Source organism: Pinus tabuliformis, chromosome 2_2, assembly GCF_031772625.1.
Source record: "Pinus tabuliformis cultivar Carrire ecotype Pingquan chromosome 2_2, CPIR1, whole genome shotgun sequence".
In the NCBI taxonomy this organism is placed as follows: domain Eukaryota; kingdom Viridiplantae; phylum Streptophyta; class Pinopsida; order Pinales; family Pinaceae; genus Pinus; species Pinus tabuliformis.
In genome coordinates this window covers 1,282,221,374-1,282,240,487 of record NC_142300.1, presented here as the reverse complement: position 1 = coordinate 1,282,240,487, position 19,114 = coordinate 1,282,221,374, and positions in this window count along the sequence as shown.

Here is a 19,114-nt window from a genome sequence, read left to right as displayed (position 1 = left end):
ATGCCTTGTGCTGCATTTTTATCACTTTTTGTGTATTCGCTTGTGTGAGTGTTGTTTGCTTCATTTCTTTGAATGCATGCTGTCATTTACATGTATTCTAGCTTGTCCTAGCTCTATTTCAATTTTCGTTGCTATGTCACTACTGTCACATACATGAAACTGTTTTGCACGGACGTTCGCCCAATCGGCGAACGGCCTCACCCACATGCATGTTGATATGTTTGTTGAATATTCCATTCATGTTTTACATGCACTGCTTATCACTTCTACTATCACATATTGTTGCCATGCATTCATTGACTTACTTGCTTTCAGTTGCTCGTCGGCGAGTCGGGCCAACCTTAGCCCGGGCTCTGCTTTCCCCAAGGCTGCATTACGGAATCTGGGAAAGGAAGGCTCACCTTCCTCTCTAGATTTGTGCATTCCTACCCAACACTAGCCTCCGGGACTATTTTGTGCATTTTTGGAGGACAGTGGCTGCTTGGCTTAAGAAATTTCGCAAATTTGTCCTTGGGCCAGCAGTCCTTCCCAGCTGGAATTGTGGAATGTGCAATCCCAACAGTCAGTAGCCAGACTGGACTATGCATTGCGCAGTTCCAACAATCAGTTAGTCTCTTAGCAACCCGAACTGTTCCTTTTGCAGTCTTGGTAGTCGGTCTCCCGACCTCCTGACCAAAATTGCGCAACTTTCAAGATCATTCACCCAGGTATGTTGCAAGTTAGTTCTCATGTTCATTCAGGTTTTCGACTCACAGATTGCTTGCTATGAGTGTTTCCATGTCTCTAGGTATCGCAGGTGTTCATTTGCCTCTCAACAGTACAGGTACAATGGCTTCCAAGAGAGCAGAGACAAAGACACCATTCAGAGCATGCTTGGGGATGTAGTCGATCAAGTGCTTATGAGCTTGCATACTCACAAAGACATCAAGTTGTTCATGGACAAGGACATCAAGCAGCAACATCATAGCGAGAAGCATCATGAAGAGCAGCTGAAGGCAGCATACTGAATGTAGCGAACGCAATGAATGAAGCGAATGCAGAAAATGAAAGAGGAAGGTTGTTGACAACATAGAGGCGGAGCAAAGTTGCAAGATTAAGAAGATCCACTAATAATGAAAGAAACTTTAGAGACTCAGGCTATGAAGTGGCAACGTGAAATGAAAATCGTGTGAAGGCAGAAGATGGAACAAAGAAGGAGTTGCATGTGATGTAGCAGCAACTCAGGAAGAACATGAAGCTGCACAGACAATCCAATAAGTTGCAGCAGGAACAGGAACAGCAGTGGGCGCAACATGCACTCACGGATGAAGTTGCGACAGTACAAGTTAAGGATCCATCCTAGTAGCTGACACAGAGCAAACATGGTGAGCAGTGTTGTTGATGCATGCAAAGGATCCAGCAACATGCATGTCGTTGAGCACACACATGTAATCCAACCCATTCAACACACTCACCAAGGCGAAGACAAGAAGAAATTCCAACTGGGGCTGAACATGCACTTTGGAAAGTTGATGCCCATGAACACTAACACACACTTGAATATCAGCATGGACACGATGCATCAGTGTGTTGTTGATTCAACCGTACCCAAGAAGACCATGCTCATGTTAGCAGACAAGTTGGATGAGGGGGTCGAACCAATGTATCGATTGCAGCAGAGGCAAGAGTTCACTTTAGCAAGATGTCACCATGAGGTACATGCACACCATCACGGATGACCAAGCTTGGCATCAACTCACCAGCTTCACCATCACAAGCATGTCTGTTATGAAACTAGCTCACAAAAAGATATAAAAGAAAGATCAATGCCTTATAATTCAGCCTCTTCGAGGGGGCAACCTCCTTTACATTACATAAATGAACAATTCTTGGATGATACAATGAAAAGACCTCCTTTCTATATATAGGAGTCTAAGGGGTCATAATATAATCAGAGCCGACATAACAATAATAATGTAAGGGCACAACAATAACAATAGTGGGCTTCTATGGGGAACAATAATAACAATATGGGGACTACATGGGCACAACAATATAACAAGGGGGTTGTACTAATAACAATAAGGGGTTACACTAGTAGTATAGGGACCTAACATCCCCCTCTCTTTAAAAAAGTGTTGTCCTCAACGCTTGAGTAGTTATGGATGATTCTGTATAAAATTCTCATCCTCCCATGGAATCTTTAGCGGGTAAGTTCTTCCACTTGATGAGATACTCTGAAATTGATCGATGTCATAGCTGTCGATTTCTTGTTTCTATGACTACTTTGGGTTCCAATATGAGTTTTCCTTCCTTGTCAAGTTCTGGCAATATTATTTGAACTGGGATCTTTTGCAACTTTTGAATGAGTGGCCACACTTCTTCATCATTCTTCCATTCATCCCTTACTTCATTTATCCAATCTGGTTGGATAATAGAAATCACACAAAACAATGCTTCCACATCCTCATCCTTTCTTGAGAGTGCATCTGCAACAACATTCTACTTCCCTTTTTTGTAGATGAATTCAAAGTCATAACCAAACATATTTGTGACCCATTTTTTCTGTTCTTCTGAAGATAATCTTTGTTCTAAAAAGTATTTAAGACTATCATGATCTGTTTTTACCTTGAAGTGTCTTCTCATTAGGTAAGGTCACCATTTCTTAAGTGCATGTAGTATTGTCAACATTTCCTTCTCATAAATAACTTGCTTGAGGGACATTCGTTTGTATGGATGTAGCCGTAAAAATACCCAATCGCCTACATCAAAACTTCTTTCGCTGTGATGTTGATCTGCATGTTGTTTCATTTGATTTTGCACCAAAGTGGTGTTATCCTTTAAATGTTAGAGAACTTGTTGTTGATGCTTGATGTGATATTTCATTATTTGAACCTTTTTCTTCTTGATATGTCCTTCTATCTTGAGAGTTTGAGGAGTGGTACTTTCTTCCAATGCATTACAAGATATGGTTGGATTCATTTCTTGATGCTCGATGTGATCTTTCACTACTTGAACATTTTTCTTCTTGATATGTCCTTCTATCTTGATAGTTTGAGGAGTGGTAGTTCCGGCCAATGCATTAGAAGATATGGTCGGATTCATTTCATCTTTCTCGATGTGATCTTTCACTTCTTGAACCTTTTTCTTCTTGATATGTCCTTCTATCTTGAGAGTTTGAGGAGTGGTAATTCTTTCCAATGCTTTACAAGATATGGTCGGATTCATTTCTTCTTTATCTGGGGTTGTTTCTTGGTGTATATCCTCTTCTTTTGACGTTTCTTGATCCTTTTCTTCCTCCTCTTCACAATCGATGTAAAATAATTTCTTTTCAGCACACTTATGACCTTTAATGTATTTGTTATCACAACTGTAACAAAGTCCTTTTAATCTTTTTTCTTATGATTGTTGTGGTGTCAACCTTATAGGTTGTGGAAGGCTAGGAGAAACAACACTTCCATATTTATAGTTGTGAGGGGTAGACTTCCTTGTTTCCATAATTTTACTTTCCACTTTTCTTGCCAACCTGAATGCCTTCTCCAATGAATCAGGTTCCCAAAGATGAACCTCATGTTGAATGTTATCATTTAAAGTTCCTATGGAGACATCAATCCTCTGCTTCTCTAGAATATCATTTTCCCTTATATTCAATTTTTGAAAGTCCTCAATGTGCTCTACCATTTAACAATTTTTTTTGAGATTTATCAATTAGCTAAAGAAGGTGTTTCTTTTTGTATCCTCATAATGTGCTATCATTTCCTCCGTGAAAATTGACCATGTAACAAGTGGTTTACGAGAAAAAATCCCTTTATACCATAAAAATTGATTTGGTTCTAAATATGAATATGCAATACGTACCTTTTGTAACAGTTGCACCTCATGTAGATCAACATATTTCTCCATTTGTAGTATCCAATTTACCGGATCCTTGCCATCAAACTTCCTCATATTGCCTTTTCTTGATTTCAGGAGCTTGATATTGAAACGCCTGTAACTTTGTAATTTCAGATCTTCCAGTTTTGAAATCGCAACCTACAGTAGCCCTCCGCGTCCTATTTCTAATGCCACTAGTCTAATCAAAATTGGATTCTCCAAGAAAGAGTTATGCACAATATCCCAAGATGACTTGATTATATACCTTTTCAGAAGAGTGAACTTGTATGAAGTCCCACGTGTCACTGTTTTAACCTTCGGATCTAAACAAGATACACAAAAAACTACAGTCCATTCTCTTTTTGTAACTTCTTACGAAATTTCAATCTGGTGCTTAGCGAGACAATTATGACGATTTTCCCCTGGTCACCTATTTGGGATGTAATTTGGGAGCCTGCAGAAACCCTAAATGTGTTGGACTATATATCTGAACATGTAGCATAACAAGATCTAAAATTTGGGCCCGACCTTCCCCACGATTTCTTCTCACATGGGTTTTAATTTCAGAGTCTGAACCCTCTTAGAAAATAAATTATAGCGAAACTTCCACGATGACCTGTTTGAGATGAAATTTTGGAGCTTGCAAAAACTCTAACTTCCTCAGATCATATCTCCGAAACTATAGTGAGAAAAGATTTGAAATTCAGACTCGAGGTGCATACCAATTTCTTATCAAATAGGTTTTTGTTTTAGCTTCTGAAACTGTGTAGCGCAAAAGTTATAGTGAAAATTCCATGATGACCTGTTTGGAGCAGTGAAACCCTAGAATCCAAAGCTCTGATACCAAATGTTATGAAACCAGCTCACAAAAAGATAGAAGAGAAAGATAAACGCCTTAGAATTCAGCCTATTCGAGGGGGAAACCTCCTTTACATTACACAAATGAACAATTCTTGGATGATACAAATGAAAAGACCTCCCTTCTATATATAAGAGTCTAAGGGGTCATAATATAATCAGAGCGACATAACAATAATAATGTAAGGGCACAACAATAACAATAGTGGGCTTCTATGGGGCATAATAATAAAAATATGGGGACTACATGGGCACAACAATATAATAAGGGGGTTTTACTAATAACAATAAGGGGTTACACTAGTAGTATAGGGACCTAACAATGTCAAAGAGTTGGTCTCACCACAGTGAACCGAGTGTTAGTGATGCCTTGCAAGGCTTGCTCAAGCCATGTTGTCTCACATGAGTACATGTGCATTGTAATGTTGAGCCATGTCAAGTGTAAGTCGAGTGTCAACAGTTGGATGTAACCATCATAGGGTAGGTGAAGAGTCATGAGGGTAGTTGAACTGTCACAAAGGGGAATGTTAAGGGTCACCCCACCCTTTGCTATAAATAGTCCCTCATAACTCGTTGTCAAGGCTTTTGGTCAGCCAAGCTTCTACTAAGACTATTTTGAAGAAGGCTTGGAAAATATTGTAATGCACCTTGGCTTCTCCACTGCATGGAGCTAGTACATCTCTTTGGAGGAGTAGGCGGATGTGGCTGTAACGTTCCACTGTTGGAGCTAGCCGATTTACATGGATGTATTGTATGATTGTGACTTACACTTCTTTATATAATAAGAGCCAAAACATTTTCATGCATATGTTGTTATTGTAGTTGGACTTCTCCGGTCGCTTTAATGATATGTTTTTTTTAACTTACGTACTTATGTATGAACTGATTCACATGCAATTATATGAATCTTGTTGTTAATGTGTTGCATATGTTGTTAATGCTGTCACCGTTGGTGTCGACTGCTCTGTCGGACATCAGACGTACCTTTCACTTGAACCTTGCTATAACAACCATCACACTCGTCTCAGATTGATCCGTGAGTTTTGTACGTGTTATCTTACTTTGTATGATGTGACTACCGCATCCAAGTGGACTGGTCTGCCGGAAGTTGTGCATGTCCTTTGTGTTGTGTGTTCCTAGCTGAGTTGGGACTGATCCCTTTCAACCTGGAACTCACCTTCACCTCCTTTCCCCCTTCTAAGTGTTTGAAACTCTCATACACCTTCTTGACTCACTGCATCAGTCACACCCTTGTTGATGACAGAGTTATTCTACTTGCCTCTGTGCAACACCGCGGTCAAGGCATTACCTTACTACCCACAGCTGGGACTCCTACACCAAACGGTTTGAGGTCTAATTGGGACTTCTTACCAGGGAGATCCCCTTGACATGTTAGTGGGTCTAGCACCATCAACAGTTTAATAGATGTAAATGGGTAGGCTTGTATCACATAAGAAATAAAATCAGCTGGTTTGAAATCAGGTAATTAAATCCCTAATTGAGATTCTGACTCAGGTATCTGTGAAGTAGCAATGTGAAGGTGAATTGATTCAAATTAACATTAGGGGAATTTTTAGGTCTAAAATGGGCCTCCTAAGGAAATTATAAAATAATAGTGGAAATAATAAAATAATATTAGATTACATCATCAAATTTTAGAGGAAAAAAAGGAAAACCTAATTTTTTTTAACTCGTATTTTCAACTTATCTTCCTATGGGTTAACTCAAATTTAGAGTGGAAACACTCGTTGGATGTAAAATTTGATTCCTTATCCAAGGAGTACCCATGTTGCATACTTTCGATGGACCCTGCTACATGAAAAATGATAAATATATGAAAAACGTTTTTTTTCATGTATTTCTCATTTTTCATGTAGCAGGGTCCATCAAAAGTATGGAACATGGGTAATCCTTGGATGAGGAATTAAATTTTGCATCCAACGAGCATTCCCACTAGAAATTTGATTAAAATCTTAAGGAGATAAGTTGAAAATACGAATTGAAAAAGTAGTTTTATTATTTTATTATTTTTTAATCTTTTTATTTTTTTACTCCAAAAATGGTGAATCATCCCCCATGGTTGACATCATCATCTTGAATCCTAATGGTTCTTATAAAGTTTATTTTGGTTGTACATTTTTCTTAGGAGGCCCATTTTAGACCTCAAAATTCCCATAATGATGAACCAATAGAGTTGATTGAAGGTCAACTCCTTCATAATAGTTCTAACACTTTTGGTGGTAGATCTGATAATTCTATAAGAATTGGAATAGGTTGAAAAGGATCAGGTTTTGATACAGTTTCAGGTGGAAGAGATGTAGGAATAGAAGAAGAGGATTTTAATCTACATCTGGTTGAGGCAATTCTCACTAACCTTTCAGGATTTGATAATGGAGATTGAAGGTCAGAGTTAGAATGAGACCTAGTATGCTTGCGTGAAGCCAGGTTTACCCAATGGAGTCGCCAGGTGAATGATTTTAGCCAACTAACTTCTTATTCACCTTTAAGAAGAAATATTTATCGTTGTCCTAGGGAAAAGAAACTTCAAATTTTCATTCCCCGACAACAATGCCAATATGATGTTGTCCTTTGTAGACAATTCTAGGCTAAGGAATTGTGTCAAAGCATCTAAAATGTTGTTTTAATTTGGGGTTTGGATGACCAATGTTTTAAATTGTTAAACAAATGTAGATCCTAATTATTTATTTTATAATAAAAGGGTTGATTCTTCACCTTTAACAGAATTAAGTTTTAAATTTTTTATGAAAGGTAGAATTTAAGATGATATATATGATTCCTTAAACATTCAAATAGAATATTTAAATTTTCATATATAGATGACGCGTGTAATTTTTTTTTACATCAAAATAGAACATATCTAAAGATAACAAGAAGCAACATTGAAATTATGTAGAGGAATCTACTTAAACAAATAGTTTGAGTTAATTAATCTCTGTAATTGATTGTAAATTTGCAGGGGGTTTCAGAAATATTGATTTTCAATTTTATGTTCCCCATATTTCCTATCAAATTTAAGCATGTGTAGAAACAAATAAAGATGGAAACATATTAAGAAACTTAGAAAAAAACTCATAGTAGAACACACGCTGATTCAAAATGAGTCCAGAATCCTTCTATTAATTTCGAAAATAGTTTAGAGAATTACAATCATGCTAAATAGCTTATCACAAGGGTTCAAACCTTCATACTTCAAATTACAAGAGATTTATATAATTTCTTCTAAAAATATCTAGACTTAATGACAAAATTTATTACAAAATATCCAATCCAACTAATTGGGTTTTTTTACAAAAATAGAACTAGGAAATAGGAAATCTAAACTAATTTGACATATTTCAAAAAATTCAAGGAAAATTGTTGATGACTTGGAGCTATAAAGTTGTTGTTTTGTTTTTTGTTTACTGGAAATCTGTTATCTTCTCCTAAAACCTTTGTTGCACTGTCATTTGATTAGCTTACACTGTTTGTCCCATCTTTCCTCATTAGGAATAGAAATATTTATTAGATTTATGTATGATTCATCGAATTCAATATACTTCTCAAAAGTTGGTTTAGCTATGAATAAATGTTTTACCTCATGTTGAATTAGTAAATCATAACTCAAACCCTCCATGAAATCTTTGCCATGGTCCCTTTAATTCTTGCAAATTTTGCTTTATCCAATGCTATGTCATGTAGTGTATGCTGATAATATTCAAGAGGAATTAACTTATCACCAATGTCTTACAGATATGGAAGTCCTTTTTGGTGTAAAATGTTAAATTTTCTGTGAAACTTCTTAATCTGAAGTCCCAGATTATGACAGTTATTTTCTAGTTGAATTAAGTTTCTTTTGGTCAACACTCTTCTCACCTCTAGGATAGTTTATGTTTTATCTTCAATTCCACATTCTTCAATCTCTTCGTTTGTTTTAAAATTTAGAATTCTGATTAAATTGGTAGCATCTCTTGGTTTTTCATCCAGGTCTCTCTTCACCTTTGCCACTGCTTCCTTTGACTTCTGCAATAATTCTTATTGTTCAAAAAATATTTGTATAGATGGCCACAAGTTATTCATAGATTTATTTATATCTAACCATATTCTTTCCTTTGCTTGAGAAATGGTATGAGCCATTACTAATTCACTTTCATATGTATCTATTTGTTTTGTTAACTTGATTTTTTTTGTATTTTAGCTACATATGCATTATCAGTCTTTAGTTTTTGTTCTTGTAGTTTCTGCAATTGTGAACTGAGTTTTTCAATTTCTTGACCTTTCAGTTTCAAGTCTCCCATGGATTTAGATAAATATGCTGCCATATCACCTGACTGTGTGTCTGCTGGAATAGTTGTTGCTGTGGATGTTCCTGTTGTCAAAGTACCTACAATAGAAGTTGTTGCTATGGGGATAGTTGTTGAAACATTGAGTTGTTGTTCTTTTTCTTTTAATAATGTTTCCATTTCAGCTTCCATTTTTTGTATTTGGAGGTTTTGTTCAATTATCATTTTGAACATGTTTTCCTTATCGACCTCCAACTGTCCAACTTCTTTGGCCTGTGGGTGTTTTGTAGTTGGAAGCTTCAACTACTTCCTTAGTGCCTAGATATCAACATTCTTACTTTTTATCATTTCCTCTGCTGCTTTGACATCACCAGGATTATATCCTAATTTTACTACAATATCCTCCAATGATTTTATCTTGGTACCTTTGCCTAGAGAAGACATCTTCTCCATCTTTAACTGTAAATGAATATTTTTTAGTGAGGCCTATAGTTTCGATGTTGCCATGGATGAACTGGTTAAAGTGGAAAAAATAATTTCACTTGCTTGTTTGTGAATTTGGTCCATTGCATGGATTTGTTTAGTGGCAAAGGAAACAATAGATGTCTTGTAATCATCATCAGTTTTGGGAACTTGAACTTTGGGTTCCAAGAATGCAAGTTGAAACTGTCCCTTCTTTATGTCCAATGCAGAAAGAAGTCTATGTTCCAAAACGCAGAGTATGTACTGGCTTTGAGTGCCTCATTCTTTCTTTTGATTTCTTTATACCTGGAAAAATATTATGTGGCTTTGTACCTTGGGAAACTGATGACATAGGAGAATCTAGGGATATCTCTTCAATCCTTAGAAATTTTGTAGTATGTAAACCTGTCAATACCATTGTTTTTTGCTCTTGTGAACTTGTTACTTGAAAAGGGTCTCCCTGGGTATTATTTCTCTTTCTTATTTTAAACACCTGAAATTTGAAATTCTGAAACTGGAGATAAACTTTCTCTTGGACTTTTGCTTTCTTTCTCCTGTGGAACTGGAGTTTGTGAAGCTATTGAAGTAACAACTTGTTCCTCTGCCTCTTGCAGTGTATTCTCTTGCCACTCTTCTTGATTGACATATTGTTCTATTTCTAGCCTTGGTGTATGTGCATAAGGAGTTGTCTTCTATTCAACTCTTAATTTAGAAATAATGCCCAAGGGGTCATAAGACCAAGTGAAACTCAATTTGAATTTCATTTTCTTTAACATAGAATCTTCCTCCTTTGCTATTGCTCTAGTGTTGACAATAAATGGTCCTATTTGTGATTTTAATTTGAACTGAGACTTCTTACTAGAAACAAAGTGTATATCATCCATATTCATCAATTGTCTTATATATTCTAGTGAAAAAATCCTGACTAATACAAATTTAGGCAACATGTAAGGAGGTAACTCACATCCATATACTATGATCTTTGTGTAATTCTGGTAAAGATACTAGTCTCCAATATTTGTTTTCTCACTGAGGTGAAGAATTCTTTAATACAGGTGAAATCCTCAGAATTACATTGCTACTCAAAAGACATAGGGCCATGTGCAAAAACTGATTTAGATAGTCTAAGAAAGAGAACTCTTATGTATTCTTCCTTACCAAGGAAGTCCAATGAATTACGGACTGGGGGTTTCCTTGTGCATCTAATCTCTGTAATGGAAACTTAAAACTATCTACTTGGAAGAACATGAGCAAATATACAAGGACAGACTATTGCTTGAATGTTATGAAACCAGCTCACAAAAATATAGAAACGATAGATCAACGCCTTAGGAATAAGCCTCTTCGAGGGGGAACCTACTTTACATTACACAAATGAACAATTCTTGGATGATTCAAATGACAAAACCTCCTTTCTATATATAGGAGTCTACGGGGTCACAATATAACCAAGCCGACCTAACAATAATAATATAAAGGCACAAAAATAGCAATAGAGGGATTCTATGGGGCACAATAATATCAATATGGGGACAATAGGGGCACAATAATAACAATAAGGGATACAACGACAATAGTAATGGGGGGATCACTAATATTATAGGGACCTAACATGCCCCTCTTCTACAAAAAAATGTTGTCCTCAACGCTTAAGTAGTTCTAGATGCTTCTGTATAAAATTCTCATCCTCCCATGTGGAATCTCCAATGGGTACGTTCTTCCACTTTATGAGATACTCTGAAATTGATCGATTTCGTAGCTGTCGAGTTCTTGTTTCTTTGACTGCTTTAGGTTTCAATATGATTTTTCCTTCCTCATTAAGTTCTGGCAATATTGTCTAAACTGGAAGCTTGTCACCTATAACCTTATTTAAGCATGAAACATGGAAAATTGGGTGCACTCGAGAAGCTTCAGGAAGCTCCAATTTGTATGCCATAGTACCTATCTTTTGCAACACCTTGTACGTACCATAATACTTTGGTGATAATTTGTTATCCTTCTTAGCTTGCTTGAGGGGCATTTGTTTATATGGTTGTAGCCATAGGAATACTCAATCACCTACCTCAAAACTTCTTTCGTTGCGATGTTGATATGCCTGCTATTTCATTCTATTTTGTGCCAAGGTGAGGTTATCCTTTAAGAGTTGGAGAACTTCTTATTGATGCTCAATGTGATCTTCCACTGTTTGAACCTTAGAATTTTCTCTTAAATATGATGTGATGGATGGTGGATGATATCCATAAAGTGCCATAAATGGGGTCATTTTTGTTGCAATATGGAAGGAAGTGTTATACCACCATTCAGCTAGAGGCCACCATTTGACCCATTATGTCTATTTATTAGATACAAAGCAACGAAGATATCCTTCCAAATATTTGTTTACTATCTCAGTTTGCCCATCAGATTGAGGATGATAAGATGAGCTATGAGCTAACTAAGTACCAAGACAAGAAAATAATTCTGTCTAAAAATTTCCCTTGAAAATGGGATCTCTGTCACTTACAATAATCTTTGGATTTCCATGTAGCTTTTGAATTGTTTCCATAAATGCAGTAGAAACTGTACTCAGTTTAAATGGATGAGATAATGCACAAAAGTGTGCATACTTGGTAAGTCTGTCCACTACCACCATGATAACACTCTTTCCTTCGGACTTGGGTAAACCTGTGATAAAATCCATTGAAACCTCCTCCCAACGTTGGCTTGGAATGGATAAAGGTTGTAATAGTCCTAGAGTCTTAATTGATTCAACTTTATTTTGTTGGCAAACCAAACATTCTACCACAAACTTTTGAATATCCGATTTAAGGCCATCCCAAAAAAATCCTTCTTAACCCTGTGGTAGGTTTTTAGAAATCCTGAGTGGCCTCCTAAGGGAAAGGTGTGCAATTCCCTAAGAATCTTTTATTTAAGTTGGGAATTCTTACATAGCTATAACCGATCCTTGTACCATAACGAATCATTTTTCTAGATAAATGTATCAGATGTATTGGGATCTTGTTGTATCTTTTGAATGAGTGCCCACACTTCCTCGTCATTATTCCATTCATCCCTTGCTTCGTTTATCCAATCTGGTTGGATAATAGAAATGGTGCAAAGAAATGCTTCCATGTCCTCATCCTTTCTTGAGAGTGCATTTGCCACAACATTTTGCTTCCCTTTTTTGTAGATGATTTCAAAGTCATAACCCAACATCTTTGTGACCCATTTTTGTTGCTCTTTTAAAGGTAATATTTGTTCTAAAAAGTATTTAATACTATCATGATATATTTTTACCTTGAAGTGTCTTCCCATTAGGTAGGGTAGCCATTTCTTAAATGCATGTAGTATTGCCAACATTTCCTTCTCATAAATAGCTTTGTGTAAATACTTTCCTTTGATTGGAAGACTTTTTAAAGCAATGGGTCTTTGTTCTTGCATTAAAACAACACCAAGTCCATTTCCTGAGGCATCACATTCCACAATAAAGGTTTTTGTGAAGTCTGGTGTAGCTAAGGCTGGTGCTTGGCACATTGCCTCTTTAAGATGTTCAAAGGCCTTCATTTCTTTTGGAGTCCATGAAAATTCATCTTTCTTAAATAACGTTGTTAGAGGTGCTGCTATTGTCCCATAATTCTTAACAAACTTGCGATAATACCCTGTCAACCCAAGAAATCCTCGTAGATGCTTTATGGATTTGGGGATTTTCTGTTCCTTAATGGTTTTAATTTTGCTAGGGTCTACCTTAACACCTTCGTGAGATACAATATGACCCAGATATTCCATCTCTTGTACTCCAAAGAAACATTTGGAGATTTTTTCATATAATTGGTTCTCCTCCAATAGTTTGAGCACCATGTCAACATGTTGGACATGATCCTTCCAAGACTTGTTGTAGATTAGTATATCATCAAAAAATACTAACACAAATGTTCTAAGGAAGGGTTTGAAAATGGAATTCATCAAACCTTGAAATGTAGAAGGTGCATTAGTAAGGCCAAAAGGCATGACCAAAAATTCATAATGACCCTCATGAGTTCTAAATGCTGTTTTTGGAATGTCTTCAGTCTTCATTCTGATTTGATGATATCCTGAATGAAGATCCAACTTGGTGAAGTAAATTGATCCATGCAATTCATCCAATAATTCATCAATGACAGGAATGGGAAATTTATCTTTAATAGTAAGCTTGTTGAGCTCCCTATAATCTGGACACATGCGTCATGATCCATCCTTCTTGTGAACTAATACTACTGGAGCAGAGAAAGAACTTTGACTAGGTTGAATTATACTAGCCTCTAGTATTTCTGCAACCATACATTCAATTTCACTCTTTTGGACATAGGGATATTTGTAAGGCCTGATGTTTGGAGGAACACTTCCTAGAATTAAATTAATAGCATGATCATGATCACGAATAGGTGGGAGGCCCTTGGGAGTCTCAAATATCTTGCAATGATTGTCCTAGACTTTTTGGAGATCTGGAGAAACGGATGATTTCAATGTGGGAATATCTAGTGAACATAATTTTGCAATTATGCCTCATTTTTCTTTCTTTAGAAGCTTTTTCATTCCGTTAGAGCTAATTATCTTTCCCGGTTTCCCTGCGATACCCCTTAATTCAACTTCCTTTCCTTCTAAAGAGAATTTCATGAAAATTTCTTGAAAATTAAAAGCTATTGTATCCAAGGATTGTAGCCATTGGACTCCTAGTACAACATCAGCACCACCCATTGGAATGGAAAGCATTGGGCTATTCAATACATATTCTCCCATGGATAGCTTTATATTATGGAACTTTCCTGAGCAATTTATGGTTCCTCCACTTGCAACCATCACTTGACGCTCTGGTGATAGATATAGGAAGCAATTTAATTCCTTGGTTATCTTACAATGAATAAAATTATGGGTATTTCCCGAATCAATCAACACTATTACCTTTTTCTTCTTGATATGTCCTTCTATCTTGATAGTTTGAGGAGTGGTAATTCCAACCAATGCATTACAAGATATGGTCGGATTAATTTCTTCTTTTTCTATGGTTTGTTCCTAGTGTATATCCTCTTCTTTTGACATTTCTTGTTCCTTTTCTTCTTCTCTTCACTTTCTATGTAAAATAATTTCTTCTCAGCACACTTATGATTGTTAGTGTATTTTCTATCACAACTGTAACAAAGCCCTTTTGCTCTTTTTTCTTCCAATTGTTGTGGTGTCCACCTTATAGGTTGTGGATGGCTAGGGGAAGTAACACTTCCATCTTTATGATTGTGAGTGGTAGGCTTCCTTGTTGCCATAATTTTGCTTTCCATTTTTCTTGCCAACCTGAATGCCTTCTCCAATGAATCTGGTTCCCAAAGGCGAACCTCATGTTGGATGTTATCTTTTAAATTCCCTATGAACACATCAATCCTATGCTCCTCTGGAATATATTTTACCCTTATATTCAATTTTTGGAAGTCCTCAATGTGCTCCATCATTGAACCCTTTTGTTTGAGATTTATCAATTGGCTAAAAAAAGTGTTTCTTTTTGTATCCTCATAATGTGCTATCATTTCATTTGTAAAAATAGCCCAAGTGACAATTTGTTTATGAGAGCAAAGCCATCGATACCATACAAACTGATTTGGTTCCAAATATAAAGTTGAAATGCGTACCTTTTGTGTGTTTTGCACATTATGGAGATCAAAAAATTGCTCCATCTGTAGTATCCATGTTCCGGGATCCTTGCCATCAAACTTCCTCATATCGATCTTTGGAACATGGTGGTTCTTCGATCCAACATTAGAGCCTATGAAATCATGATTAACATTTATTTTGTTCTCATCATGAGTTTCCTTTACTACCCTTTCACCATTAGTAAGCATTCCTTGTAGAAAATTTGTCAAATCTGTCTTCAAATTTGTCTGCAAATCTTCCATGCCTTTCATCATCCGTCTTAGCTTCCACGCCATCCATCGTAGTTTCAATGCCGTCCATCTTAGTTTCCACGTCGTCCATCTTAGACTCCACGCCATCCATCTTAGCCTCCAAGTCATTCATCTTAGCTTCTATGCCTTTCTTTAAACCATCCATCTTAGCTTCTACGTCTTTCTTTAAACCATCCATCTTATTTTCTTTTACCTTTTGTGCGAGTGAAATTTGTTGCGCTTGGTTTCGTAATATTGATATATCATGTCGCATTTCTTCCTCTTCTTCATGAGTCATGCTAGAGCTTTCAGGTTGCTTACTAGGTGTTTCCATTTTCTTTCTTCGGGGCATCAATTATCAATAATAATGCTTCACTATGCCCCTTTAATTCCTTCAAACTAATTTTTCAAACCAAGCTTATGCAAAAATTTAAAAAAATACACACCTTTTTTTTCTTTGTAGGAGCTCGATATTGAATCTGATGTACCTCTGTAATTTTGGATCTCTCAGTTTTGAAATCATGACTTGTAGTAGCCCTGTATGTCCTTTTTCCAATGCCACTAGTCTGATCAAAATTGGATTCTCCAAGGAAGAGTTATGCCAAATATCCCACGGTGACCTGATTATAGATTAGTTCAGTAGAGTGAACTTGTACGATGTGCCAGTGTCACTGTTTCAACCTTAGAACCTGAAACCGATACAAAGAAAACTACAGTCCATCCTCATTCTGCAACTTCTTATGAAATTTCAATTTGATGCTTAGAGAGAAAGTTATGACAATTTTCCCAAGGTCACCTATTTAGGATGTAATGTGGGAGCCTGTGGAAACCCTAAATGTCTCAGATTATATCTCCGAAAATATAGCGAGACAAGATCTGAAATTTGGCCCCGAGGTTTAGACTGCTTTCTTCTCAAATGAGTTTTTCTTCTTAGCTTATAAAACTTCGTAGAGAACAAGTTATCACGAAACTTCCACGATGACCTATTTTAGATGAAATTCTGGAGCTTGCAAAAACCTAACTTCCTCACATCATATCTCCAAAAATAAAGCCAGACAAGATTTTAAATTCATACCCAAGCTTCAGCAAGATTTCTTCTCAAATGGGTTTTTTGTTTAGCTTCTGAAATGTTGCAGACAAAAAGTTATAGTGAAAATTCCACAATGACCTGTTTGGAGGAGTGAAACACTAGAATCCAAAGCTCTGATACCAAATGTTATGAAACCAACTCACAAAAAGATAAAAAAGATAGATCAACACCTTAGGAATAAACCTCTTCGAGGGGGAAATCTCCTTTACATTACACAAATGAAAAATTCTTGGATGATTCAAATGACAAAACCTCCTTTCTATATATAGGAGTCTGCGGGGTCACAATATAACCAAGCTAAACTAACAATAATAATATAATAGCAAAAAAATAACAATAGAGAGATTCTGTGGGGCACAATAATAATGATATGGGGACAATAGGGGCACAATAATAACAATAAGGGATACAACGACAATAGTAATGGAGGGATCACTGATATTACAGGGACCTAACATTGAAGGCATTTTCAATAGAAAACTTGAGAAATAGATCATGAATACATTCTGCCAGAAACTCACTGTAATTGAAAATAAAAGATGGTTTTTCTCCTACTGAAAATATAGATAAAAAGCCTAAAATTACTTCATTGACCCACTGGTCACTTGGATAGCCTAACAGAGATGAAACCATGGAGATAACTTGCCTAGACATCTCTGGAAATATGGAAGAGGAGTAAAGTGGATTCGTTTTTGGTAATTCAAAATTTTTAGGTAAAAAGGTTTCAAAGATTTTAACTCTTTGAGGGAATGTGAGTTTCTGATAGATCTCCATAAGAGAATCTACAGAAAATGGGTGCAAGGGGACTGTAGGATTGACTTGAAGGATTTGGGAAATCGACTCAGGGGTGACAATGAACAAAACTTCATTATTTTGGGCAATAACAACCCTTTGACTCAGGAGGTACCTAAAATTACACCAGGTAACAAAATCTAGAAAGAAATGGGTCTAGGGAAAAATGAATTGAGGCAGGAAGGAGTCCCACATACTCAATTCATCACCGGCATCAAGATATTTCTACTTCGCCCAGTTGTGCAGTTCATAGAGATTGAACTCGCATTGGGTTTCACAAATTTTGTACTGCTTGTCTACTAAAGGAAGATCGTCTAAATTCATAACAGGGGGCAATACTGGACTTTCAATTACTATTTTAGACTTTCCCTTTGAAGAAGACATGTTGAATTGAGGACGGGTGTACTGAATTACCAGGAAATTCGTCGTTTGTTGATATGGTGACTAATTGGAGCTTGATGAAAATTGGATTAGTTGCGCTGCTGCAAAAGAATGAGAGGAAAATAATTTGAATGGTGGTGGGATGATTTATAGCTTATTCGGGAAGATTATCATTTTGGCGCGTCTAATTAATGCAATTAGACATTGGCAGGGAAAATACAATGGTTAATTGGTTGTTGGATGATGGGATGACGATCTCATAGGTGGTTGAATGAGTGAGGTACGTGTGGCAAGGTGGGCGAAAGTGACGTCAGGAACAAAGTGGTAGAAAGGTAGTTTTCTGGGGGGGTAGGCAGTAAGTAGTTTCAAAAGGGGGGTGGGGTTGGATGGGGGGGGGGTCTAAAATGTTCTAGTGTAGACACGTACCCCCTAGAAGTATTTATTTAGACCACTTTTCACCCCCCCCCCGGGTTAAACATCGAAAGTGCGAGGGGGACCGAAATGCATCCCACACCATTGATAGGGGTGGGGATGATTTAGACCATTAAAAACTGTGCAGCGATTACAAATAATGACAAAATGTCAAATACATCGTATCAATCAATGATTTATTACAATAAACATAATTAATTAATCCTTCATTAATCTAAACTAGAGGATTAACATAGTTAATCATACTTACGACAACATTTAAATGAGCATGTCAAATACTTTGGGATTTTGGTATTTTTTCAATTTTTCACACACACACACATTTTAAATCCCAATTATTTTTCTATTTTTTCATTTTCCTTATTCTTCTTATTTCTTATTTCTTTTTGCATTTCTTTTCTTTTCAATATTTTTTTATTATATATTTTTTATTTTTCTAGTTTTTCAACATAAAAATAAAATGGAAAATATGATATGATAAAATTAAGTTACAACAAACACAACCTTGATTTATCCAACACCAACAAAACTCATGTTGGCATTATGATACATATGTTGTACTTGATGGCAACCCACTCATCACAAATGATAAATTATAGTGCAGCAAATTTATTTGATAAATTATAGTGCAACAAAGTTTCCTTCATGTAGAGAAAAGTTCACGCACTTTTATGCCGATTCCATGTAGAATGTAGAGAAAATTTCACGCACTTTTATGCAGATTCCATGTAGAGAAAAGTTCACGCACTTTTATGCAGAGAAAAGTTTATTCCATGTAGAGAAAAGTTCACGCACTTTTATGTAGAGAAAAGTTTATTCCATGTAGAGAAAAGTTCACGCACTTTTATGCAGAGAAAAGTTTATTTCATGTAGAGAAAAGTTCACGCACTTTTATGCAGAGAAGAGTTTATTTCATGTAGAGAAATGTTCACGCACTTTTATGCAAAGAAAAGTTTATTTTATGTAGAGAAAAGTTTACGCACTTTCATGCAGAGAAAAGTTCCCTTCATGCAAGAGAAAAGTTCACGCACTTTCATGGTTGGTTCATGGTATTAGTTCGACAGTTTTTGATCCTATGGTTC